Source organism: Opisthocomus hoazin, chromosome 7 (assembly GCF_030867145.1).
Source record: "Opisthocomus hoazin isolate bOpiHoa1 chromosome 7, bOpiHoa1.hap1, whole genome shotgun sequence".
NCBI classification, from domain to species: domain Eukaryota; kingdom Metazoa; phylum Chordata; class Aves; order Opisthocomiformes; family Opisthocomidae; genus Opisthocomus; species Opisthocomus hoazin.
The window spans coordinates 54,919,503-54,945,176 of NC_134420.1; the positions used below are offsets into that span (position 1 = coordinate 54,919,503).

The 25,674-nt window shown below is 44.1% G+C and overlaps 1 protein-coding gene across 5 annotated transcripts in view; it reads right to left on the reverse strand.

Annotated features, from left to right (window-relative positions):
* FOXN3 (forkhead box N3) overlaps positions 1-25,674 on the reverse strand; it is a 215,090-nt gene that overhangs the window by 31,574 nt on the left and 157,842 nt on the right. The window lies entirely within an intron of this gene.

Consider the following 25,674-nt stretch of genomic DNA (forward strand, 5'->3'; position numbering starts at 1 on the left):
TTAAGCGGAAGAAGAAGGAAACTGGCACGTCATTGAAGTGCCAACTTATTTGCATCCTCATCCACTGTCAGTTCACTATAAGCAAAAATCATCGGCTGGCTGCTGTTATTCGTAAATTGGTTTCTGAATCCACCACGAACAGTCAGTTGACAGATGGTAAGTTATAGAGACAGAACAAAATATGATCCTTTTATAACTATATTCACTTGCTCCACACACAGCAGCTCGGCTGCTATGGCAATGTAGGTAGCTATGACAACAGTAAACAACTCCAGAACGGCCACTGAATAAGCTGAAAAGAACATCTGCCCCAGCAAAGCGTCCCAGCTGCCCTGGGGCGCAACTTGCTAATCGTGCAGTGATGCCGTGTGACAGAGAAAGCCGCCTATGCCATGTCCAAATAAATGAAGTGTGCAATCGAAGCAGACATAAAAACGCACACCCTGGCTGACTGCTGCCTCTGCGCTGCGAAACTGAATGACTAATGAGTATGCGTTTGTTGTTTGCTTTGGGTTTTTTTCCAGCTTGTCAGTATTTATACTAAATTACATACCAAAAAATTCAATTTGCTGCTAATAGCTTCATGGCACTTTATTTTGGCTATTATGTCAGAAAATTACTTTTCACTGTTAAAAATATATGTGTATTGTACCTTTATATATTTCAAATCTATTTCCAGTAATGTGATGTGCTATAAAGTCCTGCAATTTATTAGCAATACAAATGACGTAGAGAGGATTTCAGTATCTGCTTAAAAAAAAAGAAATTCACTTGACCAATTAAGAACAAGAAAGGGCTTTTGTATTAGTTTAAGTATGTACTATTTTTATGTGAATAGCTGGCAACACACTTCTAATGGCTACTTTATCATTTAATCGCTGAAATAGTAAACAGAGCAACAGTGTAGCAGGTGTCAAACTGAAGCTGAAGCAGCAGCAGACTAAATTATTATAAAAGGTGCCCACATACTAGAAAGCAGGTGCCCGTCTGTCTCCTGGACAGGTCCGCACACCCTTTTCCAGGAGCCACTAGAAGACTACTGAGAAAAGCAGCTTTACCAACTCCAGTTCATCTTCAGGTCTGAAGATACATCAGAGGCATGCCATGAGCACCTATGCTGAAAGTGCCATTCCCAAACAGCTTCACCCCCGAACACGTGCCGTGCCGCAGGAGTGGGTCCACACAGCACTCGGCCCACACAGCAAGAGTTTCGCTTCAGTCAGAGCTTCCTTTCAGTCAGACTGAAGAGGGATAAACTGTCCAACATTATGAAGCAAGACAAAAAGCAAAGAAGCCTGTGAAATGAAGCCAAACCAGAATTCTCCCATCTCTTTCATACCATAAAATCAGAAGATTGTTAGAAGTTGAGTTTACTGTATCATAAATCATTCACTCACCTTCAGTATTTGTTTATCAGCTTTTCCTAAATTTTGTTGTCTTGTCTCACTTTAAATAAGGTCCCACCATTGGGTAACATTGTAGCATAATGTTAATTTTGCTCTTAATAGGATACAATCAGAAAAAACACATTTCCTGCTGACTTCGGGTTTTATCTGTGTAGCAAACTCTGTGCCTTGAGATAAAACTGATGCAACCAGTTTATCTTGAAAGGTGCATTCTTAGCCTTTGGGACCACTAATGGTACCATCATGTTTCTGTAATGACTTCACAGCACTAACACGAGCTGTTTACAACACATGACTGCATCCACAGCAGCTGTTCTCCAAGGCACAACCATGATTCAAGCCCACCCACACCTGCTAGTCCAAGAGTGCTGGGGGACGACAAGTTGACCATGAGCCAGCAGTGTGCCCTGGCTGCCAAGAAGGTTAATGGTATCCTGGGGTGCATTAGGAGGAGTGTGGCCAGTAGGTCGAGGGAGGTTCTCCTCCCCCTCTACACTGCCCTAGTGAGGCCCCATCTGGAGTACTGCATCCAGTTCTGGGCTCCCCAGTTCAAGAAAGATGAGGAGCTACTGGAGAGAGTCCAGCGGAGGGCTACAAGGATGATGAGGGGTCTGGAGTACCTCTCCTATGAGGAAAGGCTGAGGGAGCTGGGCTTGTTTAGCCTGGAGAAAAGAAGGCTGAGAGGGAATCTTATAAATGCCTACAAATGCCTTAAGGGTGTCAAGAGGATGGGGCCAGACCCTTTTCAGTGGTGCCCAGAGACAGGACAAGGGGCAATGGGCACAAACTGAGTCACAGGAAGTTCCAGCTGAACATGAGGAAGAACTTCTTCCCTCTGAGGGTGACAGAGCACTGGAACAGGCTGCCCAGAGGGGTTGTGGAGTCTCCTCCGGAGATATTCAAGACCTGCCTGGACAAAGTCCTGTGCAGCCTGCTGTAGGTGACCCTGCTCTGGCGGGGTGCTTGGACTAGATGACCCACAGAGGTCCCTTCCAACCCCTACCATTCTGTGATTCTGTGCTATGGTGTCTAGCTCTGTTTCTATTGGTATATTCTTGCATAAACCAGACAGCTATTCTATAGTGCCTTGGCAGCGGTAAGAGGGCTTAGAGACACGCGCCCAGGGTGGTGTCAGTAGGATCCAGGACAATGTGTTTTGGGTTGTCCTTCTCCAGAAAGAAAAAGGAGGGACTGGCTGCATAAGGAAAACCAAGGCCAAGGGCCAGCAGTCAGAGACCACCCAGAGAGGTGCAGAAGCAACATCTGAGGGCAAATTGAAAGGCCAGTTTTATTCTTGCACAGCGTTTACACTTGCAATTTGGAGGTGTTCTCCTAAGACGGATGTCAAGAAGAAGAGCCAAGAAGTAGTCATGAGGAGCAGCAGTGAAGGCAGACAAATGAAGGGCACCTTCGCTTGGAACTGGGGTTTGCTGCTCAGACTCCTGGTACCCACCAGTACCCCCATGCTGATGGCCCTTTCCCCACAGCCGGCATCTTTGTGAAGTCTCTTCCATGTGGATCCTCTCACTTCTAGCAGTAAGAGCTGACATTGCGTGGCAGCCCAACCAGCTCGGTAACTGGATCCTCTCCCTTCTGCCCGCCTGTCTGCATTCTGAAGCTGTGGATTTCATAAGCGAGATCTCTGCCCTGCCTGATGTCTGCGATCAACACAAAGGCTCCTGAAGTTATTAACAGTGGGTGGTTAGCGAAAAATGATTGCAGGAACATCTTTCCCTAGGAAACCAGGTTAAAAATAACTACATACAAAGTTTCAGAATTTAGAAAATTAAGCATTTAATTGAATGCACTCTGGTTTCTTTTTGCTAATTAAAGTAAGTGGTGAACTGACTGCATACACAAACTGTATGTTCATTTTATGCTAGTGGGAAGTAGAAAATGCCCAAATTTCCCAGTGAAAGAAGAAAGTAAGGAACAACAAAGAAGAGGAAGGATTGTGGGTGTTGTATAAAGAAGGAAGAGTACATCACAGTCTCAAACAGGCGACATCAGAGTGACAAAAAAAATAGTGGCAAAAATTGCCAGCAGCCACAGCTCGCCTTAACAGACGGTTGCTGTCTAGGCTCAGTGCTTCACACTACAATCTGAAGTTTCAGTGCTCGGTCCCTCATCCACCAAGTGTCCTTCACAGGGTATCAGAAAGGATCTGGAAGAAACCTTACACACTTACACGAGCCCGCAAGGCATGAAAGCATACATCCCAAGGCAGCTCAATGCCACCAAGGGGCCGGAACTCCACCACAGCTGCAGTGCCTCCCCTTGCAGTGGGAGACTTCTGTTATTTTTGCCAGCACTGCTTTCAAAGACAAAACTTCTTTTGATGGAAGACAATACCAACAAAGGATAAGTCACACACCTCATGGCAGGTCTGTTTGCTGTGGTTTAGATTCAAGCTGTTGTGTTCAAAAGTGAACACCAAATCGGTGAACAGCATCTAGTTCTTTCACGGAGGAACTAATCTACAACTTATCACGCTGTGGAATTACGATCTAGTGCATATTGTCAAAATGTGCTTTGAGCCAAATGTCACTCTGCACGTTACCTGTATAGATCAGAATCTCTCCTGCACAGACATGTGAAGTGGTGAAATAGTAGGCAAGAAATATTTTGGCATGAGATTACACACAAACATTCAGCAACGCACAGGATATACTTCAGGTAGCAGACTGTTTATTCTAGAATTGACAAAAAAATAATTAAACACAAACAGGTACCTGAGAAAGCTGTATGTGACAGCTGTCCTTTTATTATGTTGTGATCTCTGATCCAAGTTTATTTCATAGACAGAGGAAGTGGTTTATAGTCACGCATATTATTTTGATATTTTTATTTCAAACTTTGATGCATTTTCACTGAATCCTCCAATCTATCCCTTTTCAGCTAAATCGTAATAAAAATTAGGATAACATAGTCCCTCTTGAGTTTGCTAGAGGGTATTTATTTTTACAGCCATACTATAAGGTTTTAAAGAAAACAGCAGTTGAAGCAGTTCAAAGCAACCATAGCCTGAATTTTCTAGCACAGATGCCTAGAGAGAGGCACTTCAGATGCATATTTAGGTACTACTAAAATGTTACTGCCAACTGAGGTAAAACATATAGTTAGTAAATAAACTGCACCATCTGTACACTACAACCATTGCCATGTTATCTCATCAGGAAGGAATTTATAAGATCTTCTTTTAATTTAAAGTTACTACATCTAAAATAGAACTCTTTCCGTAAAGAATTTCAGTTCACCATTCAGTATGCTGGTTTTCAGCCCCTTCTACTTCTGCCTCAGCATCCTCCACTGCTTTTTTCCATTTAAATGCTCTACTCTAGCTGGAATGCATAAAACTTACCGCCACTGTACTCAGAAGATAGAAGTCCAGTTCATTCCTTTTCTACAAGGTCAGGCTTTTTACTCCCTGCCTCAATTCCTAGTACAGCCCATTCCTACACATTTTTGGTAATTTGACTCTCTGATATTTTCAGCTTTTGGCAGCAGAAAAAATATTGCAAAAGCAACACTGTCTTCCACCTTTTACCTTCAGGCTTATTAAACTGCAACTGAGCACACAGCAGCTTGCCCCTGTTTAACTTGTCTGTTAATAGATGTGCCTCTTCCCTTCCCACTTCAGGATGGTTAACCTTGGTATGAGTCAGGTTAGGTCAAAGACATAGAGAATAATTAATAGACTGAAGGATTCTTTTTCCCCTGTTTTTTTTTTCCTCTATTTTTAATTTCTTTTGCCTGATGACAGAATAAGAGCATAGCTGTTAAAATAAAACAGCAATGGGAAAGATGGAAAGAAATACCTGAAGAGAACTGTAAGTACTGTAACTCTGTCAAATTCCTTGGTGTAGGATGCCACTGAGTCCATTTCTGAAATATTTAAATAAGGTTGAGTAGAGCTCTTAAAATAGACAGAATACTTGTGGAAGCGTATGGTAAATCAAAAGGATTCAGACCAAGATCTTGCGAAGAAACAAGAAATTATATTCATACCTCAACAACAGTGTGCGAAAGACCAAGAATGAGAATTCTGGAAGCTATGTAACAGAGGCCAGCAGGAAGCAATTTCACTAGCAATACAAAACCGGTCTGGCAGTCACAGTGGCTCCCCACTCCTTTGAAATGATCTAGTATGAGACACAGGAGAAGAAAGGCACGGGTCTAAATGAACCAATAATTATTTCTGTTTTTTAAGTTCATTTCTGGCACTGCCAAGTAAGATATGGCACAAATTATTCTGACAGGTCTAATTTTCAAAAATACAGAACATTTGTAACAGAAATCTTCTTCCTGCTCCTCTATTTTGTTGCTTTGTATCATCATGAAGCTACACATACAGTTTCCGTTCTCTAACAATATCACAGCTGAAAAACTGTGTCAAACAGTTACAACATACATTCTAGTTAAAAATATTAGCCTGAATAAAAACAAAGGTACAAGAAAGAGTTACAGAAGGTCTTCCACATGCACAAATTCAAAGAGGTTCATCGATCATTTGGAAAGCTGTATGAAACCAATACATATCCTAACTTTTCACCTCAGCAGTAAAGATTAAGATCAATTAACTGTTAAAAGAAAGACTCACAACACTGATATATATTATACCAGTGCAAGATAAAAATCTTTTAAGAGACAGCTGACTGAAGAGAGATGAGATATGCATCTTACACATTAAAATGGCGTATTAAAATGCATTCTCTGCTTCAAAACAGGGTGGAGATGTTTGCTTTGGTTTTGTTGCTTTATTTTTAAAATTTTTCCTTTTGGTGTACAGTACTGGCAAGCTTAATTTTCAGTGCTGAAGGATGTGAAAATAAAATTTACCCATCACAAAGGCAACCGTAAAGTCTTTTTTGACTCCATCCAGACTGTGCAGTTTGCAGTACTGAACAGAAAACGTCAGCTGGAGAAAGCACTAGCCAGTGAGCCAGCACAGAAGAAGAGAGAAACAATTTGCTGTTCCATCATGTACTTACCTAATTTGTGATCAGGAATTTCAGCCATCTTCTGAACTGATTGCTGCAGCCTCAGCTTCTACAGTGGAAGACGGGATTATGCGGGCTGTAACTCCTTGCAGCCTTACAGATTGCACGCGTTTTTTTTGACTGAAGGATACACATACACACAAACACGCATGCTCTTTGTCCCCAGTTATGCAGATGTGTGTTATCTCTAACTGAGACGTCAAGGTCATCATTGCTCAAGCTCAAGCTCTCATAATGTCCCTGCTGCCAACAACAGGTTTTTCTTCCAGCAAAGTGGGAGGATGCCTGGCAGGAGGAAGCCCTCTACAAAACTCTGACCATTTAAGACCAAATAAACCATACCTTACTGTCCCATACAAGTGTTTGTGGTAAGCACTCCTTTCCTTCTCACGCTACTTCAAAATAAATTCCTGTCAATGAGACCTTGAGAACCAAGCTTCAGTCCAGCAGTGCAGGACATGACAACTGGAAAAGAACCGACACATCTTGCATAGCCCGAGTGACCCTTGGGGAAATGTTCACAGTTCCTCCTCTCTCTCAGCCACTGGTTCTGCAGGGAAAGGTGGCTTTTAGGTACTTTCACTGCAAGATGAGTCTTCAGGAGGGCTTCACCCAAACATCCCAACTACTGGAACCACCATGGCACAACCCACAGCATGAACATGGCAAGGGAAGGCTTGGGGACATGAACATCAATTTCACACCGGTTCTGGGATCCAGAAAGTGAAGGAGAAAATGTCATATAAACATGAAAAAAATAGTAAGAAATGTATTTCAGGGATTTGAAGGAAAATGACGTTACTAATGATGAGAAAAGGGGTCAGGCATGTGACACCACCAGTGAAAGGCCTGTATATCGTCTAACTAGGGAGCCAAACGCAGTCTAAAACCAAAAACAAGAGCAGAAAAGGTGAATGAAAAACCCAGCAGCTAAAATATCTGTATGCTATTAATGCAGGCAGACTGACATAATAAAAGAGGAACTCAAGGCACTAGTGTTATTACAGGAAACTTCACGAACAGGGTGGAAGAGCAATTATTACTGAAACTGGTGTCAAAAGGTCTGTGCTTTTCAAGGAAAAGAAATAGAGGCTTTATATGGTAGGATGTTGTCATGCAATAATGAAACTGTAGACTTTGGAAGTATGAGAAAATGTTCGGTAATGCTGTGGAAAGGTGGTCAAAGAAGACTTCTAAGAGACACTGGGTTTGCTCTTGACTTCTTGCACCAGATATGGATCTGGACAGAGCTCTGCATCATTAAAGAAATGGGAATTATGTCAACGCGGGAGACTGACTTCACAGTACAGACTGGAGAACAATGCTACTAACCATGGTAAGGCCAGTTATTCCTGGATGTGACAGCTGACAAGTTTCTTCATCCACGCTGCTGAATGAACAAAAATAGATTCTTTTCTGCTCTTTATCTTAAGTAATGAGGACAACCTTGGAACAGGGGACCATGAAGTGATTCAGCTGAGATTAAGTGGGAAGGATAACAGCAAGCCTAATTTTGTTCAAGATCTGTAATTTCCAAGGAGCGAGTTTTGATGAACTAAATGGTTCCTCTGGAACCTCTGGGAAACAGAGTGGGCTGAGGAACTCTAGAGCTCAGCCTGGGGGAGGCTGCAGTTTCTGCAAGTCACTGCGTGAAGAGCTCGGTCCAACTGATATCAGGCAGAGAGGCTTAGGTCCTAGTGACATGGTTTAATTCAGGCCTGACTACTTTGTACAGACAATGCATGCATTACTAACAACTTATGCCCTTGAAGAGGAGCTAACAGCCTGATAAAAGTGGAACATCCTGCCCAGAAGGACGCTGGACGATTGCCGAAGAAGCATAAAGTTAACAAAAATACAGGGTAAACAGCAAAAAGGTAGAGGCTGCAGGGTGAGATTGCAACCGTTGACTCAGTTCAGAACCAGAAAGACGGCACCCCCCCAGCTTGCTAGCACGGGTAGTTAAATAAGGAAGGAATATACCTTTAAGATGAGTGTGTAATGCGATGAACCAATGAGAATGATGTAATGCATAATTCCTTTGTTTCTGTAAGAGTATATCGTCCTTGTGACTCTGCTAAGCCCTCTGCTAGCTCTGTGGCATTATCACCGAGCACCCATATCTGTGCAAACATGCAATAAAGACAATACCTCTGCTCTGGGTGTATACTGACATACCGCACATGGGGTAAACGATCCCACGTTTGGGACAACACAGCTTGTATCCTGAGAAAAGTAGGGAAGATTCATTCGTTGAAAAAAAGAATAAAAAAGCTAAAAAACCAAGCTGGACAACGGAACTGACATAGAAACCTACTTTAGGAGAGCAAACAGAGCATTTGGCTTGCTCATTTAAGCAAAACAAAGTCAGAAAAGAAGTCAGGCTCTGTAAGTACAATGAGGTGACCATGGGATGCATGAGGGGAAAGCAAGGAAGATCCATTAAGTTTAAAGACAGTTTCAGTAAAGCAAAATGGGTTGAAGACAGACTGGTAACCAGAACATTTCTAGACAACAGAGCAATGGTGTTTTGGGAAAACTCTTTTAATGGGAGCTGGGACAAAGCAAAAAATTTGAATGTGAGTTTTTGGAAGTATTTATGCAGTGTTGCTGCTCACAGTGTGACCAAGGTGAAACGACTCTCCAAAAGCTGCTTTCCAAACTGTGCTTCCCTAGGGCAGGCAAGCCCTCTGCAAAACTCTATGACAGAGACGGAAAGAGCACAAAAACACAGCCATGAAGAAACTATGCCAGTGGAAGCCGCTTTGCACAGAGGCTCATCTACACAAACCTGCAGAAGGACCAGCATGATGTCTGACACTCGCACCACTTCATGACAAAGCCGACTTCCAAAAAGCTTATGGACACCACTACAGGCACACAGGACCTATGCCTGTCAGCTTCCAGCGTGCGATGTGCCCAGAGCAGCTGAACTCAGCGGCTATCTGCAGTCGGAGGAGAGCAGTGCAGAGCTGGAGCCTCACACCTGACAGTCAGCGCAGTGCGGAGCGTGAGGTAAGCCCACAGTGGTCATATGCAGCTGGTCTGAGCTCTGTGGCAACCGCCTTAAGTATGTAAGACCCCCGGTACAATGAAGAGGAGCTGGCCAGAGCCTGCTCCAGTAGCACTGTGAAGGAAAGCCAGTGAGCAAGGCACGTGAGACATGGCTTGCAAGTGGTCTCACCTCTCCCACCACACTCCTATGCCTGGTCATAAACTGCTGTTCACACTCTTGCCTTCTCTATTCCGCTCTCCTCTGCAGGACAATGGAGCAGGTCCAGGCTGGAAGGGTGCAGAGAGGTGCCAGCAGGCAAAGACTCATTCATGGAGGACAGTGAGGACCAGAAGGGAAGGACAGCAGCCCACAGCTTAGGGAGGTCTGTGCACAGCGGCTTCTTTGTGAACCTAGGACAAGTTCCCTAGAACTTGGGAAAACTGGCTGCAAGGCCAGCAGTTCCCACTCCGGTGTACGCTGTGCAATCCTGGGTTTCAAGGCACAGATGTAGGCAGGACAACTAGAACTTCCACCAGACGTATGTTAAAAACCCCCACTATAAGCATGACCAACTAGCAGGTACACACACAGGCAAGGCATGCAGTCTGCCGGGACTCAGCTCCATACCACACAGCCAGCCCAGGCTTGTCCTCCAGCTCTACATTAGGTGTTTTTTCCCAAGGAGGGATAGTGGATAAATGGAGGTGTGTTAGTGCTAATTCTTGAGTAAAGTCACACCTGAGAGAACAGATCACTTCTTGTCTGCAGATTTACATCCAAAACAGGCAGACATATTATAAATAAAAATCAAAGTCCATACTGTTTACTTTCCTTCTTCCTAAGATTGAGACCAACTAACAGTCACTAGTATGAATCAATCAATAAACAAATAAATCAAATTACTAGTTCTGAAAACTATTATTAAACACGTTGGAAAACTCTGCTGGGGCAACCACCTCTCCCTTGCCAATCTTTTGCAAGTGTATCCCCATTAAAGACCAAGAGGACTAGCCACAAACTGACCCAAGCAAAGAGAAGTAGACTAAAGCCTATTTTCCATCCGAGCACTTGACAGTCGGTACTTTGCACTGCTGCGAGCCGGCCCCAGCCTGTACATGGAGATGCTAAAGACTTGCCCAGGTCTATGGTTGACAGCTGAGCACTCTCCACAGGGAGTGATGTTCAACATGGCTGGAACAAGCTCCTCTTCTGCTTCTCAGAAGGAAATCAATGGAGGAGGGAAGACAGCCCCAGCAACACTGCCACCATCTGACAAAACTGGTTCCATTCTTCCTGCAATACTCCTAAGCATCTTTAAGTTTCAAATAAAGGAAAAGGCGGAAGTGTAGGAATCTAGTGTTTAGGGCCCCTTGACTTTTTTGCTGGAGAGCTTCCCAAGTGGGCTGAGGGATGAGACGCAGGCCAACGGCAAGGCAGTGCAGGAACTAACATCATTTTTGAAGAATTATTACAGAGACACACGAAAACAAAGATAGCCTTTGAAGATCTTGACATTCCCACTGCAGACGTCTACCAGACAGCCAATGGAGCAGCAGAATTACTTTCTAATTACAACCATCAATATTCTGAGACGATACTGGTCTTTTTTAGGGAAAGCTCCTGCTGAAAGCAACACAGTGAACATAAGCTGCCTGAACACTGAAGAGACTTTAAGAGTGAAATTAGTCAGCCCTAGGTTAGGGCTTTAACTTCGCTTAAATAGCATATGTAACTACAGGATTTATTTAGAACAAATGCAACACAGTTTGTTTAGACTAAACATTACATCCTAGTTATGAGGGGTTTCTTGTTTCATATTTCAATGCTTCATAGGAGAGATTTTGTAGAAGACATATTGCAAACTGGAAAAAACGTATCAAACTTGCTTTTGCTTACATTTTTTGTGAATTTGGTTGCATGTGCATCTCAGATCTTCCAGCAAACACTCTGCTAATGCAAAGATTTAGTACCATCCATGCTATATAGTAGCAAACATGTGAGTTATGTATTGGCATTGCTGGAATTCTTTACTTAAACTTTTCAAAAACAGAGGAAATATGAAATGCCATGAACTGAAATGTGGCAAGAGAATCATTCACTCGAGTCTCTAGAACACGAGCATGAAGCAAACACTTTGTGGCTGAGGTGCATTCACAGGCTCCTTGGATGCTTCTAAAATGCGAAACTGCTATCATGTAGCTCTTCCCTATCCAGAACAGTTGAAACAACCTTTTACTTACTATTACGTATTACATTTTAATAAAAAAAGAAGCAGTGGAGACACACAGTTGGCCACCTCTGCCAACCTCTGATTTGCTATGAATGATCCTGTTCAAACTCCTTGGACACTCAGTCGCCGCTAGCTGACAGGTGACATTATCAGAGGAGTAAGGAATGGGCAGAATACAACCAGAATTCCTTAGCAAACTCTTCCAGGTGTTCAGTGACAGGTGCAAAGTGTATTTGCTTCACCAAACAGAGTGGGTAAGCTAAGGGGCTCTTGTCCTGTTCTCTTCATACAGCCAACGGGGATGCAAACTGACCACGTGCACAGGCTGTGCCTAAAAGAAGCTGGTGGACATTTAAAGTAAAAAAAAAAAAAAAAAAAGGGAAAAAAAAAGCACTTGCATGTATATACAAGCCAGAGAACTAGTCATCCCTGTGGAAGAGGATCAGAGCACCAGCATCCTGCAGGGCTCAGCCCCAGACTGGAACAGAGGGGCAGCTTAGCTATAGCTCAGGACGGTTTTGTGAAGACATTAGTGCTTTCATTAACAAGGACCACAAGTGTGTTTTGTGCCATTCTGATGGGCACACAGCAAGGCTTGAGAGGAAACCACCTTTTAAATGGTGCTAGGTCTCGTTTCCCCTGCAGCTGCCCAAGGCAGCCCCCATGCCAGGTGGCCGTGGCCACTCTGGGGAGGAATGGCCGGCCGTCACTCCAGCCGAGCGGGTCGCATGGCAAAAGCTGCCACGAAGAAAGAAAGGGGGGGCTTGTTTCTAGTAAGTAAGAAGCCTTCTTGTCAATTTTGTGTTTACAACCAAACAGAAAAAAAGCCCCATGTTTCTCTCTGTGCTCCAAAATTTCGACAAACTCTAGTGAGAGCTGGTTTATTGATTTTAACCACGAGTTCCTGTAAACCTTGTCAGCGCAGCACACAGGCGTCTCTCTGGCCTTTCAGAGAGCTCTGCTTCACATATGTACAGCAAATGGTTCATACAAACTCTGCCAGCTCAAATTCAATTTACTAGCATGATCTGTGCGTCAGATCTGTGTGTCTGTGAGGGCAAAGCACTGGCTGTCTGGGGAAACAAATCTTAATAATGTTCGGTAATCAGATTGATCACAAGAAAACAAAACAGAGAGAATGCACTCATCTTGCCCCCCTCATCACCTCTGCCTCTCTGCGCACTGATCTTTACCCATCGCCTGCCCTCTCAGGGGACAGCCGAACAGACTGACTACCCACTGGTGCACAGAAGCCCTCCCGACCCATCTCACCACCCTTCTGCGGCCAGAAGATGATGAGGTTCTGAGCACCCCAGCGCCTGCTGAAGCTGTCCGTCCTCACTTGGAACCTCCCTGCTTCTCTTCTCCCTGTCTCCAGCAGAGGGTAGGGAAATCTCAAAGCACAAGGGTGGCCGCTCGCCAGAAAAGCAAAGGCAAAAAGAAAAAAAGCTCCTGTGTATTCTCCATTTTAATGCCATCATTTATAGGCAAACAGCTGTCTTGCGCACAGTCAGGAATAGAAGTGAAAACCTTATAGGGATCCTTTCCTCTCCCCTCCCCTAGCACATATCTGATGCCCCAATTTAGAAACAATTCTTCATAAATCTGGTGCAACATTTCATCAGGTACAACAAACACACTACTGGCATGTATTATAGTCTTTGTAGAGCCTTTGTCATAAAAGCCACAAATATTCTTCTATTACGAACACACCAACAAAAATATTTCCATTTTATGCAAACTTCACAGTGAAATTCCAGTAAAGTTAGAGACCTGGTAGTTACAGGGCTCCTTAGTGCAAGGAAACAAGTGCTAGGTTGTACAACGATAATATAGTTATGGAAAACAGCGTAAAGCCTTGAAATGGCTGGAGAGAAGTCACATCACTCACTTGTTTCAGAGGAGACTAACAGTGGTAATCATGCCTGATTAAAAATCAATGTTGCTGGACTTGATGTTGGCTGGGAAGGGCCTGGAATATATAAACCCCCAAACTCTTCATGCTAGGAAAGCACTGAGCTACACCTTCCTTTATCAGGGATTAATGTGAGCAGCTCCCTTCCTTTCAGTTTCTAGGTAAGATATCCGGAAACACGTTTGAGGCTGGTTTTCATGTCATAACTGGGGATCTCAAGAGAAGTGTGAGGATGTATTTCCAATGTTACAAAGAGCTTATTTATAAAGTTAGTTTTAGAAGCAGGAAAACTGCCTTTTCTACTCCTCTCACGTCAGCCAGAGACATCAAATCTGATCCGGCCCTCAATCATGATAATGCAGCACAGCCTGGTTAGGCTTTTTACTGATGGGACTGCTTTGAGATTGTTAGAAAGGATGCTGATGAGTATTAACTATGATGTCTGTCATTTTGTATCTCTGGGTAATCCTACAGCTCTACCATTACGATAGCAGAGTGCCTCTCGAGAATTTAAACACAGAACTTCTCTCCTTTCTTTCCAAACTTTTAGATTAGGTAGCCTGACTAAAGGTATATGTGTACATCAAAGAAGAAGAGACACACACACACACACACAAGGTACTGAAGAAAAAGCTCAAAAGGTAGAAAAATGGATTTTGCAGCAAAGCCTGTGATAACAGTCTGGCTGAGCGTGTATCCTACATGAACGCCACCTTCCATGGCTACACTGCAGTGTAATTAACAAAGGAGGTCACAGCTTTTCAGGGGGCAAAACTGGAGGAAATCTCTTGGAAAACTTTGACTATTTGGACAGCTATGTTGGCTTTCCAGGCTGGAAACTAAACAGACACATTCACAAGAGCTGCTATACAACACAGCAGACAATTTTCTTTTAAATCAGCTGAAGGGTTCTGTCAGAGCAGCAAATCTGTGTTTACTGGGAAGTCATGTCAGAGTATAATTCCACCCAGACCAATACAAAGGGTGTAAGTCCACTGTTACGGCTGGGCGGTAGCAGATACTTCTCGCTGGCCTAGCAAAATGGGCATCCAACAAAACTGAAAGGCCCCCAGAGGAGAGGCCGAAGCAACAGTCTGCCACAGAAAGGACATCTCCAAGGGCTGTCCCATCCTCTCCATCACCACACTTCTGTCCTTTGCTCACACAAATCTGGATTTGCTAAAATAGACCAAAGCCCTGACTGGAAAGAGCTGCACGATTGCCTCCCATGTTGAGCATCTGGCTACAATCACCTCTGAACTTCAAAAGCTGGCAAAATAGTTTTCCTTTCAGATACCTGAAGCGGACCCACAGCTATTTGCCATTAGTGACTTGCCCCTCTTTACCCTACAGAATGCAATCGAAAACACATTTCTGTTCAAAATCTTTCATAATACTTCAACATCACTCCCCTCCAGTTTTCCCTTCTGCTTTCCTGTTCCTCTCTGGCATATATCTGTCCTTCCAGTGGGCTTTTTCCCTTTTTCCACACGGGTAAGTCATGCCCATCATCGTGGCACCAGAGCTCCTCACCACCGGACAGATGCACCAACACACCCTGCCTGAGACATCCAGCAAGGCTGGGACAGGGCTTGGGCCCCAGTTTCAGCAGGGTTGGAAACACAACCCCTCTGGGGCAGGCAGCCATAGCTGAACACTGAAATACAATGCGTTAATAAGTAGGTCAGCTTGTTCCTATAAAAGTAACGGGTTTAACGCCGACTGTGCCTGCCAGCAGGAGTAGGAAGCAACTGTAGTTTTCTCCCCCATTTCCCACGTTCAGCCCCTTCGAAGCCACAACACTCGCCCTCTGCCGCCGCCGGGCAGGGCTGATGGGGTGCCCGCAGCCCCGCCGTGCCTCGGCCAGCAGCAAGGCCGCCTTCGCAGGGCTGCGGGCAGGAGCCACCGCTGAAACCTTGCACCAGAAAGCAAATTCCAAGAAAACAAACACTATCGCTAGGCAATTGAAATGCAGTTGGTAGCAACAAACAAACCGCCTGCAATGAGGATCCAGGGCTCTAGTCTTGCCAACAGGTTCAACAGGTTTTGAACATTAAGTCACCCTGAGCTTTATTAGTGCCTAAACAGGAAGATCTTGTCACTTGGGGTTTCACCGCTGTCCCTGCCTCCGTGCAGCTCCCCTGCTCTGCTTGTCTCCCTTCGGCAAGGAAGTGTGTTGACCCTCTTTAAGCTGGTGCAGAAGAACATCTCCCTCCTGCGCAGCCGAAATGCGCAGGCATCGGCAGTGGGCTGCGTGCTGGAGGCCGGGCTGCTGGTGGGCGCCCGAGGAAGGGGAGGCGGCAGGGAGAGCGGGAGCCCCCAGTCCCCAGCTGTGCGGGGAAGTAGTGCCCAGTGACAGGACAAGGGGCAATGGGCACAAACTGAAGCACAAAAAGTTCCAGCTGAACATGAGGAAGAACTTCTTCCCTCTGAGGGTGACGGAGCACTGGAACAGGCTGCCCAGGGAGGTTGTGGAGTCTCCTTCTCTGGAGATATTCAAGACCCGCCTGGACAAGGTCCTCTACAGCCTACTGTAGGTGACCCTGCTTCGGCAGGAGGGTTGGACTATATGACTCACAGAGGTCCCTTCCAACCCCTACCATTCTGTGATTCTGTGATTCTGTGAAGTGGACGTGGGGCTGGAACATGGCAGCGACGTGGCCCTTGGTGTGGCTGCAGCACCCCAGGGTGCCACCTCGCCAGGCCCAGTGCAGGCAGATGACACGGCCCTGTGCCATCCTGATGTACAAACCTGGGGCTGAACCCCACCTGCACGACTTCATAGAATCAGAGAATCATAGAATGATAAAGGTTGGAAGGGACCTTGAAGATCACCTCGTTCCAACCACCTTGCCATGGGCAGGCACATTTTCCACTAGACCAGGTTGCTCAGAGCTCCATCCAGCCTGGCCTTGAACACTGCCAGGGAGCGGCATCCACAGCTTCTCTGGGCAGCCTGTGCCAGTGTTTCACCACCCTCATGGTGAAGAATTTCCTCCTAATATCTAATCTAAATCTGCCCTCTTTTAGTTTAAAGCTGTTCCCCCTTGTCCTATCTACTTACCACGGCCGACACAGAAAGCTCTCCTGAACAGAAGGATCACTGCTCACAAGGGACACAAGTTTATTTTAATAAACACTCTGATGATACACTCTTGTCGTGTTCTTTAAATACAACAGTAGCCAGTGGTATTTAACAAAAATAGCACAAAAGGGAAGAAAGTTCATTCAAACGTTTCTTCTCCTCTCAATGAAGGAGCTCACTACGATGCCTCTGCAAATGGATCTCTGTGAATCAACCCAACATGGCATCGCCTGGACAGTGAGACCACAACACAATGCCCAAACACCATCTGCTCCTCCCACGAGCTGGGTTTGAGAGCCTTTAGCTTTAGTAAACAACTGCTGGTCCATTTTATTTTGAGATGCTGCACAATGTAGCAGAACACACTTACAAGCTGACTATAATAAAAAGCTTTATAGTCTGCTAAACTTGTTTTAAATAATGCATAAATACCAAAAAAGACACACTGTACCCTTAATCAATCTTCATGCAAACTCAGTTCTCTGTTTGTTGCATTTTCTGTTTATAGCAGCATGGCTTTGAACCGCAGAATAAATAGTATTATTTTCCGTCCCATTTTAGCTCTAGTCCAAAAACATACACTACATTTAATTATTGTTTTGGTAGAGTCCACCTACGCAGACAGGCTGTGCGTGCATGAATCAACTGGTATCTCTGGATTCAGAGCACAGAAGAGGTTAAAAAAAATGAGGGCACTTATGTCAGCCCCTCCTTCCTCTCCCCTGCGTTTCATCACACTGAAAGGGTTTAAAAGTAAAAAATTCCTTCCACATCATATAATCCTGGCATCTGCTGTGCAGCAAATCAAGCTCGCTCATTTTCTTGTGTTATTCCCAAAAGTAACTACAGATTCAGGTCTAGAACTCCATTTTCCACTCCCTGAAGTTTCCAAATACCTGTTTTTCCTATTTAGGCACATCAGAAAAAGCAGTAAACACAGCTAGTAAATACAAAGCAATCTCCCCTGTCTAAGTGCAATTCTGATTGCATTACTTAAGAAATATAATTTCCTGAGGCTTTTTACTACCTTACTTTATGATGCACATGATATGGTATCAATCTACCAACCTCCTCCTGCTGCCCCTTTCTTCAGCAGCCCGCAGCTCACCCGTGACATTATGTAGTTCAAATACAAAGCCATTACCAAGATTAAGCCACAGAAGGAATCCAGTCTAGAGAGTGAGCAGGTCGCTGTGGTCATGTTTATTATTTAATAACAGTGGGAATAATTCATACCACAGCAACAATTCTCTACCACTTCATTTATCAATTTCAAAGTAAAGTACATCAGAGCTCCAGGCAGTGACGGAGACCGAAGGCTCAGTCCATCTGGACTCTCTGTTAAGCCCTGGGCCCGTATTCAAGGCTGGGCTCCAGAGTAAGATACATGGGAACAATCCTTCTTCACCTGTACCTAGGTCCAGTTAGCCTGTGCTAGCAAAACCTTGGGAGCAGCACAGTCTGAAATTCACATCCTATTTCCATGCAGACACTGTGGTTTCAGGTAAAGCATTTCATCCTCCCTCCTAAATGAATGAGGTTTAATTTTTCCCCTTTGCATGGGCTGCCTGCCTGGTGTACTCACTCTGCAAGCTTTCTGAGGCAAAAACTGTCTCTTACTACATGAGTCTCGGTTGACAATAATTGCCACAGTTGTCCCGAAGCCTATGATTTCTCAGATTTTTTTAAATGTGATTGAATAAGAACCCTAATGTCCTCACTAACACCCCTCTCAGATAGCTCTTCTTTGCGAAACAGGGCAGTGTCTCAGTCATTAAGCTAACATAATCATTAATTTTCTGCTTTAACACGCTTTCCTTCACACCCTCGCTATTTATTAATATGATTTTCAATACATACTGAAGCTGCAATGAAACAGAAACAGGAAGAGAAAGGAAGAGATGACAGTAAAACTTCAAACTTTATTCCAAGAATCTTCCCACTTCTCCCAGATCTCACAGACGAGGCATTTTACTTTCAGCCTGCTTTTTCCTACATGCCTTTATCGTGCAGCCTCAACAACTGATGAACTACTAACAGGGTTTCCAAATCCTTACAACAGGGCCAAAGTTTTTGCCTTTTTGTTTGGCTAATCTTTTCACATCTATTTGCCTTGCTGCCACGACAACTGAACAGCAAATAAGTGATTTGGGTTCATTCAATAGAGTCCAAATTGGGAGCCTGCCTATTTTGTTTGCTTTAGGGCAAAGGGAGGAAGCAAACAGCAGCTTTGTAAGTGAAGTTGCCGATATTCTTCTCTCAATTATGGCTGTGAAAAGATATAGAAATGCAAAGTACTCTTTACAAATGGAGTCACTTCATGCTGATCCAACTTGTTTCAACTCAGTTTATTTTGGTTCTCCCTCTAGAAGTGGCTTAACTTTGATACCTACTATGGTTTTGTACATTTAGACAGATTGTTTTCAACTCAGCAGGACAAATCAATGTTAATAAGTTCCATTTAGTTTTGAGTATTTGCTTAAAAGGGGAGTGTGAGCTCATAACCAACAAACCTTGAGGCTATAACCAGCACTCTGGGTGCTCAATGACATCTTCTGATTTGTATCATCTGAACAATTCCCACTGCTGACATTGCTTAATACTTTTAAGACTTTTCCACTAAGGTGAAAAAAAAGAAGCTACTTTAAAAGTTCTTAAAAAACCCTACAAACGTGTTTTTTAATAATTGCTTGCCAAGGATGTACTGCTGTGTAATAATTTTGCAGAGTTGCTGCAGCAGGCAATCAGGTCTGGCATATGGTAGTTCAGCTGCAGTTTGGAATAGGTACTGCTCTGAAACACAACTTTACTGCTCCATGACTTTATGGCAGTAATTTGAAGACTTCTTACCCCAAAAAAAAAAAAAAAAAAAAGAAGAACCCACTGGAATCAACATATTCTTTAACAAATAAATGCATTTTAAAACTTTCAAAGATCATTCAGCTTCTTCCCAGTCTGGCCCTGGCAACTAAACCAGTACAACACACATCATGGCCAGAGGCCAGAGTAAAATCACAGCTAGGAATCCCCTTTCTTTAAAAGTCCACCCAATTGCATGAATGAGATTCAGCATTTCTTAGGTGGGATTTAAAAACCAAAGAATTCCTGCATCTTCACTAAAAGGGAACTCTCTCTCTTCCAAAATTCTGCAAGGAGCAGCGTCCAAGACCTAGGGATACAGAGAAGGTTAACTCACTTGGCTGCTCCAGCAGAGCAGGGGCATCTCCCCTTTCAGCTCCTCCACTGCAGGCATCGACAGAGAACTGTGAATTCAGCAGCATCATGCTGGGATGTAAAACCCCACAGCCACTAGCACACAACTATCAGGAAGTCCCTAATGGTGCCTTACAGTGCCAGTCCTTATTTAATATGTGCTCGAAAACAGTCATGGCACCTGCAGGATTAAAATAAATATATAAATAAAAGTAACTGGTATTATTGTTGGGGGGTGAGGATGGAGGAATGGAAGAAGGGGAGAGGAAGAACAACAAATTTCTTACCTGGTAACACCATCTGAAGATGTATGAGAAAAGAACCAAAAGATGCTGCCTCAGAGGCCCAAGAAATTCTGGGAAACTGGTCAGGCAAATACAAAAATGTACAACAGATACAAGATTCACAGATCTGGAGTGGGACGGAAGTTTGCTCCTTTGTAAGCTGAAGGTAGAAAGTCAACCAAAATGACATGAACAGACCTCCACAAAGTTGACCCAACTCTAGTTTCTGGTGTTGATTACAGCCCTGTAGACACACACCACCCGCACTTCCCACATGAAGGTTCTTGCATTACACAAACACTACAAATGATTAAAAATTACATGAAATTTTACAAAATTACATGGTATGCTTCGGCTTCTGTTGCCAGCCCCGAAGTGTTTAGCACACTGTTATGCTATCAAGTTTTGTACTCTGTGCCAGTCACTCCCCAAGGTGTTTATGTGAAGCACTCAGGCAAAATGAACAGAACATCTGTATTCTATTTGCTAATGAGCAATCATCGTTTCTACAATTCTCCAGCCAGGGATTTTGCTGTTTGGAATACTAATGCCATTTAAAAAAATCTGAAGGGGGGAAAAAAAAAAGTTCTGCTCATTAGTACTACAGTTACTAAAATACTTTTGCACTATTTACAGTGCAACCAGGCTTCTATTTGCAAAACTTTCCAGGATTTTTTACAAAATTAGGGCCTTCAGAAATAAAAAATTTGATGATATATACTTAATGTATTTTCAGAATTAGCATCATTTGCAATGCAGCTCTTGCTTTAATTACATTTTAGGCACACAGAGGCAAGGATTTAAAATAAACTATTATAAAAGCTTTTCAAACACACCCTACTGAAGATTCCCTTCATTGCTTGCTTTTTATACTGTGGCAGCACACACAGCAGGCCAAATGAGGTAAAAAAAGGGTTATAAAAATACAGGCCATGGTCTAAAAACTTAATAATATGAAATTCTTATGTGTGCAGAGAGAGTGAGGGAATACAACAGCTTTGAAACTTGGGACATGTTTTGTCGGCAGACAGAAAGAGCGATCAGTTTCCCTTCTAATCAACAGATTTTGCATCATGTGAGGACCAGGATTATTCTCTGACAGAAAGGCCATACTGTGAAAACAGCAACATGCAAGAGAGTGCTCCCGGCTCCTTCCCTCGCTGCAGCACTGGGGCATTAAGGATGTGAGCCTCTCTTATCATCCTATCATCCTGGATATCAGAAATCATTCTGCTGAAGACAGTGAGGTTGAAGAGCAGTAAATGAGATCAGAATGGGATATTAAAGACGGCAAACTCAATTAAAGCGACTTACGTAAGAATTGTCTTTATACTTGCTGATGGCGTACTGAAATGTAACCTACCAAGCAAGAGAAAGATGACTAAATACAGGATTTGACTGATCTATCTATGACAGTCTGATGTGGTACTCTTGCTCTCATGTGGGAGCAGGTGAGGGGAAGCGTCCCCGCTCAGCAGAAGGAACACAGTACACCAGAAATGTCTGTTTTTCCACACGAGAGCAGAGATACACTTCAATAGGCCGTCATGCCCTTTCTGTCTAAAAATAAAACCCCTCATCCTACCATCCACGATCGCATCGGGTCGGGTCAGTACGTGTCAGTCACAGGTGAGATACTCCCAGGTAGCTCTGCTCCCCAGCAGGCTGAGCCGTCCCTGCCGCTGGAGCCATTTCCCAGCGGAGACATGGCAATGGAGCGGTTCAGCCCGCGGCTGGGGAGGCTTTCTATTGCCATGGCAACCGGTGGGCCGCGCACGGCGGAGGGCCACACTGCATCGCCCCGGCTGGGCCGTGCTTACGAGCCACCTTCCTTACAGACAAACCAAAACAACACAGGAGAGCACGAGAGACCTTGATGGGATGAGCTGATCTGCTCGTCACAAACCTCTCCCTCGCCCCGCGGGCTGTGCTTCGAATCAGTCCGAGGAAGGCGTTCTGTCTGACTGCAGCACCCAGCTGACCTCGCGTCGGTTGGTCGGATGGAGGCTGCCTTTGCTCTTCCACCATTCACCTCTCTCCTTTTCAGCAAAGCCAGGCCCAGCCTGTGCAGGGGAGCTGCTCGCCTCGGGAGGCGGAAGGCCCCCAAGCCCCCCACATCTCAGCTGAGTACCAGGCAGACCAAAGCCAAGGCTACACGATAGGCAGGAGCAAGCAGCTGTTTCTTGGGCCATGAGCAGGTAACTTGCAGCCGTCCCCTTCTGCCCTCAGACTGCGGGCTGCTCTACCCAAGCCACGGAAAAACACACCACCAGGACTACTTCGGTTTGGTGAAAGCTTTCTACATCTGTTCAAGGAAATAACACAAACCTATTTTAATACATCGATGACCACAAACCGTAACTCTCTTTCCCTTCCGCAGAACTAATTATGTGCCTGTCACCAGAGTGTCATACATCTCTCTCTTTCCACCCAGAGAACATGTTTTTCACTGCTGCAGCCTAACACACTGCATACCGCACAGTGCTCTCCATGCAACAGTTTAGGGAAAAAAAGCCCTAGTCCTTCAAGTGACGTGTGTACTTTTATAACGTTACCTAGAAATAACACTGAGCTATAGCGGTTATTATTTAACAACACATCGAATGGGGAAAAATAAACCACACACCTTATATAAATATCGATAAAAACGTTTCTTCTTCCTGTGTTAGCAGTAGCCTACATTCACACCAACTGCAAATACAAAGGAACACCGTGTACTCGCACTGAAACAGCCAGCGCACCTTTCCTGTGAAAGTAAAAGCATGAAACCACCTTTGAAGGCCAATGAAGTTCTAACCTGACCCACGCTAAACACAAAGTTACAGTTCACTTGAAGGTACAGAATTTGTGACCTTGCAGTAAGAGCAAAGCTGCAAAATTATCTATAGAGGGACAGACGATTCTTTTAAAGGGAAATGCAAGAGTAAGCACCCAAAAGAACCTGGAAAACCTCAGAGACTACTGAAGGAAACTTAAACTGACCACATATGAATGCCTGCAATAAACAAAACAGCAAGGAATTACCAGACTTAAAGACCAAAATAGAAAACAGTTTATGCAAATACAGAGCACCCTTCATTTGCACATCGGGATTTCCCTACTCACTGTGAATAAAACCGACACCCAGAGCCAAAATTAGTTGTTTTCATCAAGCAATGCCTATGCAATTTTGCTAGAATATACTAGCAAAGAAATATGCCAACTCTGTTTCAAAACGTGTTAAATCACAAATATTGATGTGTTTCCCCAACTCCAAGAACAGAAAAACAAAACTAGCGTTGAATGGCTCACACTTATTAAAAAGCAATGAGTTAGAAATCAACTAAAAAGCCCAAACATGAAAAAGCACAGACAGGCCTCTGCCTTCTCTCAAATCTCCAAGCATCCTCTCCCCCCCAATATGATAGCATGCTGTACTGGGCCATGTACCGGAGACACGCTACAAACAGAACAGGCTGCAGTACTGAGACAACATCAAGAAACCAACTCTTAAAACTAAAATTTTAAACGAAGCACTTTCATGAAAATTGAAAAATATAAGGACACTAAGATATCTTAGGAAATTTGGTATAACACAAATAAGTCTGATAAAATTTTCAGTTTCTGTTTTAAGTCAACGAGCCAGATCTAGAGGATGTTCTCACAGCCAGTCCACTAATGAGGAAGCTTGATGTTTCAAGCATAAAAAAGACAGCGTATTTAAATTCTAAGTGTGGGAATAAAGTCACCTACCTTCAAAGTACTTGTGACCAGCACAAGTCAAGGAGTTGTATCTTACTTTCTTCTTACACATTAATGAAGTAATGGCCACTCTCGTAATTACTAAACTAGTTTAAGCAGTGCAAGACTGTAATTAGGAGAGAAAATTCACATGCTAGTCCCAAAAGGAGACACATACACAGAGCAGCAAGCAGCAGGACTGCAGGAAACATCTGATAACCAAATGTGCGCACACAACAGAAAATGGAGACTTTTTTTTTATTGACAGTTACAAAGTAGGCTGATAATTCTATTTACTGTTATCTCATTCTCAGTATTACACAGATCATTTGAAAGAGGGCAACGGGGATATACGTATAACAAGCATGAAGCATGTCTGCATGCATATCTTTATGCTAACAACCACAGGGAACTTCAGCTCTTTACCTTCTGCCTTCTCCCTGCGCGGGGCTATGCCAGCAGAACCCCTTCAGCGCAGCCCAGGCACGCAGCATGGAGTCTCTCCTCCCGACCTCTCCAGGCAGCTGCCGAACCAGGCTAACCGCTGGCTGCCAGGGCCATTCCCTCGTTGGCAGCAGCGCTGCCCACTCTAGGCAGAGTTTGCAGCTCTCTGGCTTCTTCCCTCCCCACTCCTCTGATGCGAGGGTTCAGGTCTTTTTCCCAGTCAAACCTTGGCCCTCAGTACAGAGAACTGGCAGAAAACACTTCTGCTTGCAGAAGACACAGCCACGCACCCAGTGTCCTACTGTCAAACTTTTCAGGATGGGATAACACACCGGTAGGACACCTATTGCTATGGGTATAAAGGCTTGAAACATGAAGTCCCCAAAACATCCAGCCATGTCACATTGTTTGGATCCCTTTTAAGACAGAGCATTCAACCAAGTTGTTGCATTTAAGTTCAAACTCGGGAAAGAACAACCAAGCAGATTTTAAATGATCAGGATTATGACAGACACATGCTGACAAAATCAGAAGGCCAAGTCAACGTGAGTGCTGTGCAAGCGATGGAGCATGCTTCTTATTCCTTCCTGCAAGACAGCATGCGTGACTGCGCAGACCTGACGAGAGCCAGCCACAGCCCTTCCAAGCCAGCCCCTCTCCACGCAGCTGGGCACTAGGTGAGCCCCGTCCTTGCAGCGCACTGTGTCACACAGCGCCGTTTCCCAACAGCTACTCACTGAAATGACGCTCACTCCACAATTAGCACCCATACGAGTATGGAAAATCAGACCTAGGGCTCTTGCCCAGTTCCAGCCCTCTTGTACTGAGTCCAAGACAACAATTTTTTAACACACTGCAGTATCCCATACAGCTGTGTCAAAATGGCGTAACACTGATCGCCTGTGACAGGAGGCATTTGTACTAAGAGACTTCTGAAAGCAGTACAGTATTTCTTTGTGTGAAGTAGCTGAGAAATAATACTCTCAACCCTCCCTCCCCCCTTCTTTTTCTTTGTGCACTGCCAAGCAAAACAGGCCCCAAAACATGCTCTCTTTATTCTTTAACTGATGGAAATTACATTAGAGAGAAGCCTAGTACAAAGGAAGTTTTGGCAAGGAACATGCCTTTTATGTTACATTCCATAAAACTCAGATGTATCGACTGATATTTACAAAAAGATGTTCATCATACATCTATACACGGTGGCTGCTGCAACGCTGACTTGATCTGCACTTCAAACTGGCAATATAAAACAAAACATTTTTAAACTTATTTGACATAAGCAATTTTTTAAGAAACAAAAGATTTGAAAAAAAAAATCAACCCCAAACCCTATTCCTTTATGCCTATATTTAAACTAATTATAGCAAACAAACTCCAAC